Source organism: Ornithodoros turicata, chromosome 2 (genome assembly GCF_037126465.1).
Source record: "Ornithodoros turicata isolate Travis chromosome 2, ASM3712646v1, whole genome shotgun sequence".
Taxonomy (NCBI): Eukaryota; Metazoa; Arthropoda; class Arachnida; order Ixodida; family Argasidae; genus Ornithodoros; species Ornithodoros turicata.
The window spans coordinates 109,418,551-109,433,841 of record NC_088202.1 but is presented as its reverse complement, the minus strand read 5'-3'; the positions used below and the strand labels follow the sequence as shown (position 1 = coordinate 109,433,841).

The following is a 15,291-nucleotide window of genomic DNA, read 5'->3' as shown; positions in this document are numbered from 1 at the left end:
CTGAATCGTTTGTCTTAGGGGATAGTGAGCTTTACTACGTAAGGATTAGCGTGGTGGTTCTGTGCAACGCGCAAAGCTCTCTATATGTCTTGTGTGCGCTCAGACCCACAAACGCTATCCCTTACGTACGCAAAGGGTGCGTTTTAGTGCATCTTACGCTATCGCCGTTGCGTACATAAGGGATAGCGTGACGGTTCTGCGCATTGCGCGAAACTCTTTATGTTTTACGCGTCCGCAGAACAACCAACGCTATTCATAACGTACGCAAAAGCGATAGCGTACGATGCACCAAAACTCGCTAATGAATGCTACGTTATACGCTCGTGGATGCCACACGCGCCACACGTAAAAGCCCAAACGCGTCACACCGATTGGCTAAATTGTCAGATGCATCGAGATATCACGAAAAGTCACTTATTCTCTAGACTTTGCGAATGTCAGTGAATAACACAGAGACATCGTGTCCACATTGCAAGAAATTAGTTGTGGCAATCGTCGTCTCTTTCTGGCTGTGCTTTTTACGGGCGTGTTAGTTAACATGACGATATACAATGCAAAATAACACTTCAGAACATGAAGGATGAAAGTCACTGAAAAGGTTAGCTAGCTGTAGGAGTCGAACCCACATCTTCTGGATTGCCGGTCCAGGGCTCTACCGTCGATACCGTCGTACGAATGTGTGTGTGAGTGAGCAAAAATGTAAGAGTGAAAGGAGGATGAGTGAGAGAGAGTGGCTGGTTTGTCCCTTCAGATGACGCACCCTGGAAGTCGCTGAGAAGGCGTGTTAGGTTAGCTCAACTGGTAGAGCCCTGGACCGGCAATCCAGAAGATGTGGGTTGGACTCCTACAGCTAGCTAACCTTTTCAGTGACTTTCATCTTTCATCGTTAATTTCGTAGGCAAATTGAGGCTTTGTATATATTTGTCCCTTCTATGTTGTTCCAGCCTCAGAACATCAGTTCTCTCATGCTCAACTTCAGAACATGTTATGGACCCACAAGACTTTGGAAAGCACCGCATGACTTACACGATAAACGTACCTCACCTAAGCGTTTACAAATATGCTAAAGTAAAGTGCACTGTGCCTCCGAACTGCTTAATGTTAGTGTTGTCATTAAGGTGATAGCGTGATAGCACAGATGACAGCACAGGCAGGGTGCTGCGTTTTCTTTGCCAGTTTTACTAGCAAGTTGGAGAGTAGTTCTCCGAAGACGACTGTGGAAAGCATGCAAAAGACAGCAGGGAGCACTGCCGGTTGCCCCTGTGTCGGTCCTTTACAATACGTGAATGCGAAACACAGACATTTTGACTACTCGCACATGCCGTTGTGCGTGTACACTTGTGGTTGTATGGCGTCAATAGCTCACAGTCACAGCGGGAAAGACACGCGTATGCTTGCTTATCTGTGTCACAATATCTCCAATTGCAGCACGCGAACAACGGCCTGTACGTATAGGCCTGCCAAATAGCGTACTCCTTGTTTCTATAATTTTTACGTCAGATTCTGTTTAGAATATATTTCGTATATTTATATACAGGGTGTCCACGCTAAGTGTGAACAGATTTCTAATATATATATATATAACACTTTTTCCAAGATGAAACAATTGCAATATAGCATATGCTGAAGGGCACTCCCTAGGAGGGCATTAGGAAAGACCAAAGGCAATGTCTCAATTAACTTTCATTAATTAACTTTTTAATGATAAAAGCTACAAAGTTGTCCCAATGAGAACATCTGTTCCTTTCGGTCACCTGATATCGTAGCCGTTTTCAGAACAAAAATCCGTTCGATAGATGGCCCGCAAAAAATTCGTGAAGGAACGCCATTCTTTTCTTTATTTTGTTCATTGCGCTTCGTAGAAGACACGTCTTTCCTTCACCCCCAATGTGAGAGGAAGAACGAGCACACTATCGCCTCTCGCGTCCTGGAAAAAGATTAAAAGGAAACAGAAAATACAACCCAAGATAAGGCCAGTTCCGATAGAGTCACCCGATACATTTGTTTTTGTTTTGTTTCCGCAAGTTGAAGCTCATCATCGACGCATGAGGCGGCCCTGTACTGCTTTCCCCTCTCACGTTGGGGATGAAGGAAATACGCGTCTGCGAAGATGCGCAATGAACAAAATAAAGAAAAAAATGACGTTCCTTCACTAATTTTTTGCGGCCGATCTACCGAACGGATTTTTTTTCTGAAAACGGCTACGATATCAGGTGACCGAAAGGAACAGATGTTCTCATTGGGACAACTTTGTCGCTTTTATAATTAACAAGTTAATTAATGAAAGTTAATTAAGACATTGCCTTTGGAGTTTGCTAATGCCCTCCTAGGGAGTGCCCTTCAGCATATGCTATATTGCAATTGATTTCATCTTGGAAAAAGTGTTATATATATTTTAAAAAATATGTTCACAGTTAGCGTGGACACCTTGTATACGTCATCTACATCGAGCTTCGTTGAAAACAACAACAGTGAAACAACAATTCATTTATTTATTTACCCTCAGGGCAAGGAGAACAATTATATGGAGGAATAACGTGTTTTCGTTTTACTCTGTTTCTGACCACCCAAACATCGGTAATTAATAATACCCACAGGCACGTGTGTTTGGAACTTCGTTCTTTAGAGAGTCAGAGAGAGTAAACAGACGCTAGCCCGAGGTTTCCTGCAGTCAACCTCGCATGCACCATTGCGTGTATTGTCTGTCACCCTATAACCCTCATCCCTCTTAGATGCCTGACCTTACAACTAAATAGCAGTAGTCGTCAAATACCGACACTCACTTGTTTTCTGCGAACGTCAACTTCTCGCCCGTCATTTTAAAATGTTGTAGCAACTGCGAGCTATAGGCAATTCAAGTGCACTCAAGCGTCAGCCAGACCGTGAATAGAAGCGAGGATGTACCCATTGTGCAGTCGTTCAGTGTGTACTGCGTCGAACGTCCCGTTAGGCATTTCGTGCATCGAATATCTACCCTCGTTGTTCGTTGATACCGAGTTAAAGGGCCAAGTGAACTGGAAATAATTCTGTCGACCACTGAAACGCTGGCAGAATGCTGTAAATGTTCAGCAAATAACCAAGTCTATCGAGCGTCCAAAGCCTATTGAAATCTTGTAGCGTGCCCGTGCGAGCAGAAACTTGGGCTTGAAGAGATTTCGATCGTCTATACTGATGGCCTATCTGCAATGAGGGCTTAGTGTCCACATCAAATCTTTGAAGGCTCTTAAAAAACGCATTCTGTCGCAGTGAACCCTCTTAGTGTGTTGCTTCGCCGTTCACTATATAGTTCGGACGGTGTACTTCGCTCTCTGACTTCCTTTCTTCCTTTCTGTGGCTCCCTTTCGTGGAACGCACATCCTTTCAGAAATCTTGCCTATACGGACATCTTGCGTGTACATAGGTGCTTGCATATTTCACACATACTCACAGAAAGAGTTGTAAATAGTGTCAATATGTGGAAACAGTACCGTATAAATAATGCATGTGCAATATTTTCCCAACGATAACTAGAAATAAAAATAAATTTTCTGATAACACCGGAAATCTGGTAGCCGCACTACGACACCATTAGCGTGTTACAGTAGTCGGTCAATTGTAAAGTCGCGCAGGCCTCTCCATAGGCTCCCCCATGCTCTCTTTTGTTGTTCTTTTTTTTTTTTCTTTCTTTGGAAAGTGGGCGTGTGAAATAAGGTCCTGTACTTACGCGCAATGCGAAGTTGATTACCTTAGCTGTTCCATCAATCGAACATACTGAAACGCTATTCTACTGTCCGTATATATGCATGGCAGAAAGGGGCTGAAGCACTTACGCCGTAGGCTTCTCTTTGGCTCGATACAGCAGAAGACTATTTCGTTCATTACCCGGAATATTTACATGTTACCACAGACGGACACATCTGAGCCTTTAAATGCGATGATCGTGAACAAACACTGCCATTCAGTTCATGCCACGCAATAGTGCCTTCGGCGAGTTACGCAGGTACATGCAAAAGAAAGCCTGAGCTATGGGCGCAACGACAACAACAACAGAAAAAATAAGAAAAAAAGAAAGTACCGACACGAAGGCCGAATCTAGCCTTCGTGTCGTATCGTTTTCCAGTCGTACCCATAGATAAGACTTTCTGGATTTCGTCCACCAGCTCGCCGGCCTATATGCCATCTTCAACGTGGTAGGTTCACCCAAACCTCTGTAACTTTCCCCACTGCCTGCCCTCGTAAACAGAAAGAAATGGGATATTCTCCACAGCAGAGTCAGTAACCCAAGCAGGCCGTTCTTCTTTTCGCAGAACTGAACACTGAACTTCGCCCCGCACTACTTCGATCGCACTACGATCGGCTACAATTTTAAATATCGCAAGGAAAGGCTTAGTCGAGGGGAGCGGAGGGTAAAGCGCTTATGTGAGAAGGAAATATGAAGAATCCCAACTGTCCAAAGCGTTATAAATGGTCAGTGCGTACCGGCAGATTGCCAGTGAGCTCCGAACATAGGGTTCATTTTCCTTTTTTTCTTTCTTTTTTTGTGAGAGAGAGACATATTTACCGCTCTCACCATCCGGCGACTTCTAGTGATGCATGTTCTTGCAAATTTCTCGAAAGGCTCCTTCGTTATTCTAAATCAAAAATTCGTGCTGGTTATGAGTAGCACTAGCGAATATAAATTCACTTATTTCCGGAGTCGCTCGGTTTGTCGTCCCTTTATGGGCCTAAGACGCGGCGTCTAACATGGAAATCTGTCGCATGTCCAGTATGATATACTGTGAAGCAGGAGAAAGCAGGAGTTTGTTATTTTTTTCGCCAAAATCCACATCAACATCATTTATTCAAGGTACGAACGAGCGGAATCATTAGAACATGTAGCGAGAGAGACCAGGAAGATGACGATAGCACTGAGCTTCGTTTTTGTGTCACAATGAACACCAATGAGCACCACAAATAGTTCCCCAGAAAATAAGAAATTACTTACTTGTATTGCTTATTTTCTGGGGAACTATATTGTTACTATTATTATTATTATTATTATTATTGCGCCAAAACCAATTAGACAATTAGATACTATTAAATTTCGTTTTCGACAAGTCTAGACTGAGACCACGGCAACGAGCCCTAGGAAGACCTTCCTTTGCAAGTCTCCAAGTGTGCTTAGTAGTCGAAGCAACACTGTCTTAAAACGGCTGCTGAGCAGCATGCGGGTGCTGCGAAGAAGCTGAGGTGGAGAAATAACTTTGCGACGAAGCCATTGCGGCAGATCCGGGAGAGCCGCAATCAGACGACGAGTGTTCAATTTGTTCAAGCTGCTCTGTTGACCATTTGATTATAGTGCCAAGTCATTCATCACAGTCGCCATAGCTAGCCTGAGAAACAGTGTCTGTACTTTTTGAGGACAATGGCGACCGGCAACACGCAGTTCATGTTGCAGAGATTTTGTCTACTTTGAGCATCATATCGTTATGCATGTAAGCAAACCCAGATTACTGCTTTCTATCTTCAATTTATCAATTTATTTGTTTTTTCTATAATATTCGATAATATGGACTACTCGCTTTGTGGGCAGTTTTTGTCGGCGATAAAAGTGTCCATAATAACGAGGAACGACAATATATATCTCCGAGATTCCTTTCAATAGACGGTCGGCTCAGCAAGTGTCTTCCGGGCGTCCTTCAAGTGCCGTCTCACTTTCACGCTAAGAAGTGCGCCCTCCTCATTACAGCGTAAGGTACTTCCTTGTGCATTCATCGGGGAAGCGTACAAGAGGAGTCCGGGCTACGCGTCTCCACCATGCGATAAAGACCTGACTGTGGAATATGTGTCGCGCTCGCTACAACGTTCCTGGTACTTTATACAGATAGTTTCGTCTTGTTGCATGGATCCATGCCATCCCACCCTCGCGAGGTATTTGATAAGCTTCGTGTGATCCTGGTGCCACATTCCGCATCATCACCGCCATCATCACCGCCATCACCCCCCCCCCCCCCCCCAACGTCCTTGATCTTCGTTTCATTGCGTTTCCCATCTTCCCAACTTATTGACATATATGCATGCGGAGCCCAACTTACTGACAGATATACATACGGATATTCCCCCTCTAGAGTAACCTGCCTTCTCCACGAGTTCCCTGGTTGCAGTTTCTTCGTCCGATGGCGCCGAACCATACAATACAGTCGCGTTTAAATTCGCTCGTACGGAAGCCGTTTCCGCCTCAAGTAAAACAAATGAACAAAAAATATCTTACAGTTGCCCCAACAGCTTGGGATGAAACGCGCGAAATGCTTAATGATTGCACAGGAATACCTTTTGCGACGCTTGCTGAATTTATAAATGGATAATTATTTATCAAGCCTCGCAATCCAGCATAGTGTTCATAAATAGATGAACGAGAGTCGGGAATCTGCGCGCGAAGTAGCAGCGTTGCAGCTCAAGAATATTTGCGCAGCGGGCTGCTACGAGGCTGAGGAAAGGAGCCGCCTTGGTCTAAAGCCGACACTCGTAATGAAAATGTATGTGAGCGCACACTGCAAGGGTGCCTACTCAAACTGCATTACGGGTTCGTTAACGAAATATTCGTGTTTTCATTGCGCGTTGCTCTAGGAAGGCTGTCCATAAAGTAGCTCATGGAAGCAGTATACAGTTTGAATTTGCTTCGTGTGTTAAAAAAATCATGTTGCGTTTCAATTTTGCTGGTCACGCTGTGGGACAAACTCGATTGGGTGGCTTCTATAAGACGTCGCATTACTTGCTGTCGTCGCATTACTTCTTGTTGCACGCAATGGCGAATATGTTGGTGGGTAACATGGCTGGTGACATTCAAGATTCAAGGAATGGTTTCTGAGACTATCTACGCAGTTCGGCAAATCTCGGTACGGTCAACTTTTTAGACGAACTTCAACTTCGGGTCGGTAACGTTTCTTCGTGAAGGTCGCACCCTTATTTACTGGGCATCACCATGTTGGGGAAACTGGATTGGTTTGGATTTAAACGAATATCCCTCGCGACACAGCAAAACAATGGACTTTGTGGCGAATCTTATCAATGCCATCTGCGTGGAGAGATGGGAAGAAACAAAACTGCATAAATGTAGCAGAAAGGATTGCTGGCAGAACTGATTGGCCAGGAGAGCGGCAGAACCGCTTCTTCGTATACACACACCCATCCACACCCACCCACACACACACAACGACCCATCTAATACTTTGCTCTCCCCGAAGAACTCGTGCACCCTCGCCACATCCCCATCATTCATCCTCCTCTATCCTCCATCCGTCCGTCCTTTCTTTGTGTTTTGTGTTCTTTTCTCTTTTTTTTTTTGCTATAGTCGTGGCGACGCCCACTTCTGTGTGGCCAACACCGGCGCGCCTATCCTGCCATTACCCTCCGCCCCCCCTCGTATACACACACGACTGCAGGTATATGAACGTTTAATCACGTAACATAAGCAGATGGAATAAAAAATGGGCAAAGATGTATGTTTAAGTAAAATTCAATGATGTAATGCAAAATCCTACGCGTCTGTGGCGTCTCGTCTTTCCTGCTATTTTTTGGGGATTAAGGTCTTGACTATAGGAATAACGTTAGCGACAAAACATTTCATTTTCGCGTAAATAATGATGGCGGAGCGAAAGTTGAAGGTGATTTTGCAGATACTTATAAGGATGGATGCTCACAGAATGAAATTAAACTTCTTGAGGAAACTTTTTTTCACGCAATCCCCCCTTCGTCGTTCCCATCAACACCTCAATGATGGGGAAATTTTGGTGTCATGGTGGCCTCCATAGAAAACAGCAACCAATGAAATAAGCCCAAGCTTGATTGATAGGTCGAGCCTCTTTGTTAGGCTCCCCCTAATGGCCAGGCTCCCTTTTTTATACACTGCTCTGGCAACACAATATGCCGTGTGGTACCAATATGTAAAAGAAAAAGATCCGGACGAGTACTGTACACTGTACTCCGGTTATTTGTCGTATAGTTTCAAGTTCAAATACTCATAATCCAAAACGTGAAGGCTATTTAGAAAGTATCACACCAACCAATATTACACCGAACGCACCCTCTACGATCCGCGTCGTTCGCTCAAATCAACCCAATCTGAGTGTAGGCGACCTAAGAATGCTCTGTACCGTACGCAGCCAAATATATCTTGTTTCCATCCGAAAGCAGTAATAGCTTTTGGGTAGCAACGCGTACGGGGACCTCGACTGCCGCGTGCAGCGAAGCGCGGCGCCAGCCCTGCCGGAACTCGATCGACTGTGCGCCAAGTTGTCCGACTGGGAGCACGCTCCAAGAGTCGCTCGAATGTGACTAACGGTTCAACATTAATTCAATTACGAAGAAAGCGATTGCACGAATGACTGCTCGCGTGCCTCACACTTTCCGACGTCGACGCGTTCACGTCATATCTGGAACGTTGAGTATACAAAGCTGTATTGGCAAATGCAGGGTTCTGGCCACTAACTAGATGGAGTTTGCAGACTTCCCGATACGCTCTTGGAAGGCGGAAAGCGTCTCATGTATAATGGATCGTAATTCCTAGCGGCTCGCCAAGCTTCGTGGTCCTCGATCGGATTGCCCGTTCCGCAAGTGCATAATTTAGCGGCACAGCATTTTCAAAACGCGCGATTTCACTTAAAGGTAAAGGCATTACGAGAGGTACACGTACCTCGGCTACCTCAGCTTTCTTTCCTCGAGGTTCCGAAACTGAAACGAGTGTAAGACAGGGGAGGACAGCGGTAGGAGGATAATGCACGTGGCTGGACATTTCGAAGCACGAAGTGGATGTGATCGCATTCGGATTACGACCAGTCCTGTTTAGCACTGATAATCGAAAAGCTCTTCAGGAAACTAATAATGTAACACAGCTTTTCATATGGCTTTACCTTTAGCTCCCATTTTCTATTAGCCACATCGAAACAAAGGAAACACTGATGTGTTTTTTAGCCTGATCGTTCGCTAGATCTTACAAAACACAGAACACAGGAATCGTGGGATGGGAACTCATCGCACTCTGCTAAAGGCAACAAGCAGAAAAATGGGGGTAGTGCACTTCAATCCGATCCCATATTTGTACATCGCTTTTGATACTAACATTACCACTATCGTTTCTGTCAAAATTGTCATTCATAACTTGCTGCCGTTACAGCATACTAATCTCAGTATATGTGATCGCTCCTCCAGTTCCTCTGCGACAGCTGTAACGCAGCACAAAGCACAAGGTCAGTGACGCGGTAGCACTTACAATATTTATAACCTCGTCGCTATAGCCTTGTCCTTACAAAAAGTGAAGCGAAAGAAAACTCTTAAGCTAACGGCAAGCAATCTCTCCTGTCCTTTCCGAAGAGCGTTGAAATCGTCACACACGTCCGTCCTTAAATCGTATTACCCCGTGGCCCTAATTCCATACAATCCAGAACTGAGAGCGCAAAATATCAGATAGGGTGTCAAAGCCTGCCACTTACGTGGGACGGGACCTGTCTGTAAAATATGCAGAGGCCTCGTTCTCCCATCTTGCCAATTTCATGCACGACGCTTTCGCCGTGATTACCCTTCGACATGGGAAGCGGAATTCGACACGCTAAAATCTCTCTACTTGTACACTGTCGTTGTAAAACGGACCTTCCAGTCCGATCACGTCCACCCAAACGAAAAAAACAAACAAAAAAAACAAGGATCCTTGGTGGTCTGCTCGGGAGACTGCTGTACTCATGCCGATGACAGTGAGGGAGCGTCATATATCACGATTCCTGGTAATGCAATTATCTTCCGCTGACGGGTACGATTGTATTTCGCCCAATGTCACCTATGCCCAAGTCGGGGAAATGAGCTGATATAGCGATAAAAACACGTCCGTCTAGTAAATCTCTCCCACACAAAACACGGAAGTGCGCGGTCAATCGTCATGTTAGATTAGAGTAGGTTGGGTTAGGTTGGGTTGGTTTAGGTTAGGTTAGGTAAGGTAAGCACAGAACTGTAGTGGCGGAAGGAACAAGGGTGCACACTACGCATGCGTCGAACGTGTGTTTGCGGACACCGCGTGCGCAGTGTGTGTGTACGCTATTTCTTTGCGTACGCAAGGCGACTGCGTACGCCACAACTAAACAGCTCTCCATTATCTTCTGGGTGAGAGTGTGGAAAGATGAATGCGAACTTACTGCTCGGTGTTTTCGTAAAACTGGTCGTCGTATCACAGCAGCAGTAGAGGTCAGGCCATTGTGACACCTGAAAAAATAAAACGGGGTCAGATAATCATGTGTGTGGTCTCTGAGTAAGGCCTGTTTCACAAGAATGTTTTTCGCGTCCGTGTTTTTAACTGAGGTAAACCGGACCCATTGGAACCCATGGGGATCGAATGCCCTTAGGTTCTGTTTTTGAAGCACACGGACGACGAACGGTCGTGTGAAAAGGTCGTGTGAAACAGGCCTTACGCATGACGACTTCAGTAAACAAATGCTCCAAAGCGACTATGTATCTTCTACAAAGAACCGACAATGTTACAGCTAAGCAATGTTCAAAGAAACACGTAGCACGACATTGCGAAACGTACAGTGATTAAAGTACCGACAATGAGACGTGATGCGGGCCAACGTAATTAGTGTGCGCTTCGCGACGTGACGTTGCCATGTTAGACGGCAATTCTTCGCCTGAATTAACACGGAAAGAAGACTCACACAAGCAATTAGAAATAGAAACACGGCAGTTTTGAAGATGATACTGCCCATCGTTGTACGAGATAAAGAGGAGAATAATATTACGAAAAATATTAGGGCAAGCTATTACGCGTCTCCTCCATCGGAGGACGTATGCATGTACAGCTTGCGACATACTTGTCTGGAATCGACAGCTTGCGGTTTATCCGACCTGGAATGTCCAGGCGTTGTAAGATTGCTTGTTTCGACTAATAAACAAGTTCAGGGTAGCATGCCGTACGTGTCTATTAGTCGGAAGAAGCATTCTTGTGAAGAAACACGTGTAGAATTCAGACAGGATAAACCGCAATCTGTCGATTCCAGACAAGTGTGTCGCAAGCTGTATGTCCTTTATCAGCGGATGAAGGCCTACACCAAACTTAGGAAGCCAGTGAAACTGGATACTGATTCTCTCGCTACGAAAGAATTGCGGCGTGGCCTGTATTCATTTCTGATATTCGTGCCGACGAATAATGGGTATCGCTCTTTACGAATTCAATTACAGTAGCGTTTTTCCGTTATCCTTTCCACTGTGCCCCTCTAGGTGAGAAGTATTTGCTGCATTCTTTCAGTCGTAGGTAACTATTCTTGATCATTCCCTCCAATCCCTGGAACTCTCCGATCTCCTTCCGAGCTTCTTCATCTTCATTTGGACGACACGATACATTCACCTTGCCCTGTTACTACCCAATGACAAAGAGGAAGAAAATCACGGCTGCCTCGAAGGAAAGATTACTCTTACCGAAGCGGCTTTTCATTTTATTCCTTTCCGTGTTCTTTTACTCCGACGCGAGACAGAAAGAATCTCCTTAATTCTATTCCCATTACAAATTCGACCCAAGGAGAAATGCCATCCGTTTTGTGTTTCTTTCCCTTCTTATAACGTTGGCACGTGGGTTGGTAGGTGCTTAGGTTGGGTTCATCTTTGAGTGACTTAAACGGCGGGGAAGATAGTCACCCACTAAAGAATATGAGGCAAGTTCCTTCTTTCCGATTCCTGCAGTAGTGTACTTCCATAGCGCTTACTTAAGAGTGACATTTAAACTGAGACCAGCTGAGTGCTGAAAACTGAGTGCATCATATCGCGAAATTCAAAAAAATAAATGTACGGACAAGATAAGCTAGGGCATCAGCTACAGGCGGGCGGAAGCAGGCGATTACACTCGTACAAAGGGGTGGGCGAGTGCGCTGGTTGGACACACCGCGGAAGTTTCGGTACCGCATGAATGCGCTCGCGAAGTGTCGCTACCGGCGCACTTCCGTCCGGCGCTAGGGTGCCGCGCCGACGAGAAAATACACCACTCGCGCGTTCCGTAAACTCCATCACTGTACAACTCACATGGATGCATGCAACGAGTTGGTTTGGTTAGGTATACAGGGTGTCTCAGCTAAATATCAACAGATTTTTTTGTTTACATAGTGAAATACCTTTTTCAATTACAGCAATTGGCGATACATTGTAAGTTAAGTGGACCACCTAATGGCAGCAATAGCGACGTCCTGGAGCATTGCCCTCGTTAATTTTTCGCCTCGCTAATTTTTCGCTATTTTTCGCTAATTTTCGCCTCGCTAGAAAGATATAAGTTCGGCGCAATGAGAATGTCTCTTCCGTTTGGTGCCTTGACGCCGTTGCAGTTTTCCGGAAACGGTTCGAGCAAACGGACGACCCTCTGTTTACAAACATGTGATGTCACGAGAAGACCGGTTCGAGGTTATATTTTGCTGTTGTGGGGAAGAGGCGGGAAGAACGCGTCGGCTGATAGGCTGGTAACGCTGATAGGTGCCCACCGGCATGCTTTGCGTGGCGGCGTTACGTAATCGATGACGTAGGGGCTGAGGTCGTCTATAGCGCGAGCAAGGGGCCCCATGAAAACGGCAGATTTAGAGGCGGTTTTTGTCGCTACCCCAGAGAACCGCGCTTCCTCTGCCCTGAAATGCGAGGGAAAACAAGCAGCAGCTCAATCCAGCTGCATGGCTAAGCGGGTAAACGCGTCCCATTAAGTGCTAACAACACGCACGCCTTCACACATCATTCATTTACGGGTACACGTTATGGGCATTTTATATGTTAATTTTGTGAAGCGAAGATCTCACGTTTACCAAGATGAAAGCACTGTTATTCACACGCATGTCCACATAAGCGACTGAGGACCACCTTTTCCCGAGAGAGTACAACATTCCTTTCGCCTACTTTATCGTTCAGCATGACATTCCCTTCGAAACCTTCGCACCTTGAAAAGATGACTAATCCTGCTATGCTAAATTTTCTATGATGTGCTTCAATATTAGAAACAAATGCAAACAGCGTAAAGCAACATGAATTCGAACATTAATAGTGGACTTCTGAATAGTGAACAGGTGAATAGAGATTTTGCGAGCAGAGCACTTGAGAAGTAGTGAAGCAGTAAGCTTTTTTTTTTTTTTTCATTTCTTTTTTTTCAGGGGGGGGATTTATGTTACGAGTAGGAGAACCCGTCGGGAGACGAGTTAAATTTCTCCTCTTTTTTTTTCTTCCAAACAGATAAACAAACATGAATTCGTTCGGTTTTTCACAGTTTTGATCCACTTGTGATGATTTCACCAACTTCTGCAAACCTCCTCCGCAATCTATTTACTTGAGCGTTTATATATAAGCGTTAAGTGCTGAGGTAATAGTTCTGTCAGTTCAGCATGGGCTGCGTGGAGTGGGGAGGGGGGGAGATATATGTTTATCATTAAAAAAACGAGGGAAAGGATAGCCTGCGCAACGGCGGCTTGCTGTTCCCAACAAGGAAAAAAAGAAGAAAATGAAAAACAAAAAGAGGAAAACAAACCAACAAAAAAGGAAAACAGACAAACAAAAAGGAAAACATACACGAAATTGGTCACAGTTCCGCTACCGGTTGCCATAGCCGGCGGGGAAGTTATACATACACGGGCTGCGCTTCGGAATTAAAATAGCGGGGACTGTAGCAGACGACGTGGGCAGGGAAGGGTAACGGTAAAGGTAACGGAAACAGAAACGGTATATTACCGAAATTGGAGATGGTAATGATCACGGAAACGAAAACGCGTACCACTGTCCTCCATTACCGGAAACAGAAACGGAAACGAAAATTACCGTCCAGTATTGAATTCCGGTAATGGCTATTACTGTTGTGCGATGATATTTCAGTGACTTTTCATTCTGTTTTTGCATTTTGATGACTGCATTCCCTGTATTGCTCTCAATACTACACGATATTATTTTATTCCCCGCATCACCACCAGCAATCGCCAATGGCAATGAAATTCCCCATCAGCCATCCCACGTTGTTGTTTGTTGTTGGATATCGAGGGTGCATCACTCGCTTACCTACTCGTGAGATTACTTACCTACATGACATCAAGACATGAGACTTACACAGCATAGACTCCACGCACTCTACTCCACGAGCACGAGGATGACAGCCATATGATTTTTTTTTTACTTTCTTCATTTCACCCTGGCTATGGCAGTATTGCTTACTACTGAGAGCGTCCGCCTATGGATGCGACATTGGATGAAGGTTACGCCCGCCTTGGGTTGCTGGACTCAGAATGACTGAAGACATGTTCCTGAATAGAATATTTATTTCACCCGTCTACGAAATGTTCAAAATATCACAAAGCCTGACTGCCGAAAAATCTCAGACCAGTGTGCCACACGGCTGCCGACCCCCAGAAACAAAACGATGTCATTTACCTTCTCCAGTTCCAGTATACAAAAAATGCAAGGTACGTACTATAAGTGCATTAACTTGTGGTTGCCTAACTAAGAGAAGTACACTATGTATAGATGAGCCCCGTTAGTCTTACATGTTCCCGTTAGACATGTTCCTACACTTCTTTAAAAATCTTGCAAGATGTGCGCATCCCAACGACGTAACATTACTCGTGTAGTGTGTACGCGTGACACCGAAGCAGCACTTGGGCGAAACAGGGTGCTGACAGGGCCGGACGGGCTGTCCTCCCGCAGCTCTGTAACAGCCGTTCCATTACCGGAAACAGTAACGGAAACGTAGCGGAAACGAAATTAAAATTTGGTATCAGAAACGGATAACGGAAACGAAAATATAGCAGTAACGAAAATGGAAACGGTAACGAAAGTACGCCCGTTATCCTTCCCTGGACGTGGGTGCCCTAACCCTACACAGAGCGAGCCAGTATTGAGGCATCATGACATCCTAGTCTACCGTGCAAGTGCAAAGATTGCCGTGCACCGATATCTGCACACACGTGGTATACCTGTTACCGCCCGTTGCAGATGTTGACTTGCGTCTCCTACTTTTCCGAAATAATTTCGGAGGGTAGAGGTCAAAAGTAAAACAGGCGGGGATCAAGCCAGTCCCAGGGGCGGGCAGTAATACTACTCATATTTTGCATTATAATACAAACACATAGCACTTCCCAGAAATCAGTATTACAATACCAATACATAATACTTTGATTCTGAGGTATTATAATAGATTATACTAATACTTATGCGTATTACATGAGTAATACTGGTAATACATTGATACGTAACTCTGGGGTTCTCAAGAACGACAAAGCAGAAATATACACAATTTGTGCACCACCTATTGAGACAGTCATTCTCCAATCACGTTACATTTGAGGC

The 15,291-nt window shown here is 45.0% G+C and overlaps 1 protein-coding gene across 3 annotated transcripts in view; it reads right to left on the bottom strand.

Moving 5' to 3' along the window:
* LOC135385943 (hemicentin-2-like) overlaps positions 1-15,291 on the bottom strand; it is a 1,123,122-nt gene that overhangs the window by 870,664 nt on the left and 237,167 nt on the right. For all 3 annotated transcript variants that reach the window (XM_064615587.1, XM_064615589.1, XM_064615588.1), the window contains one exon: positions 10,140-10,206. The gene's annotated coding sequence lies outside the window, so the exon portion shown is untranslated. The remainder of the gene's footprint in view (positions 1-10,139; positions 10,207-15,291) is intronic.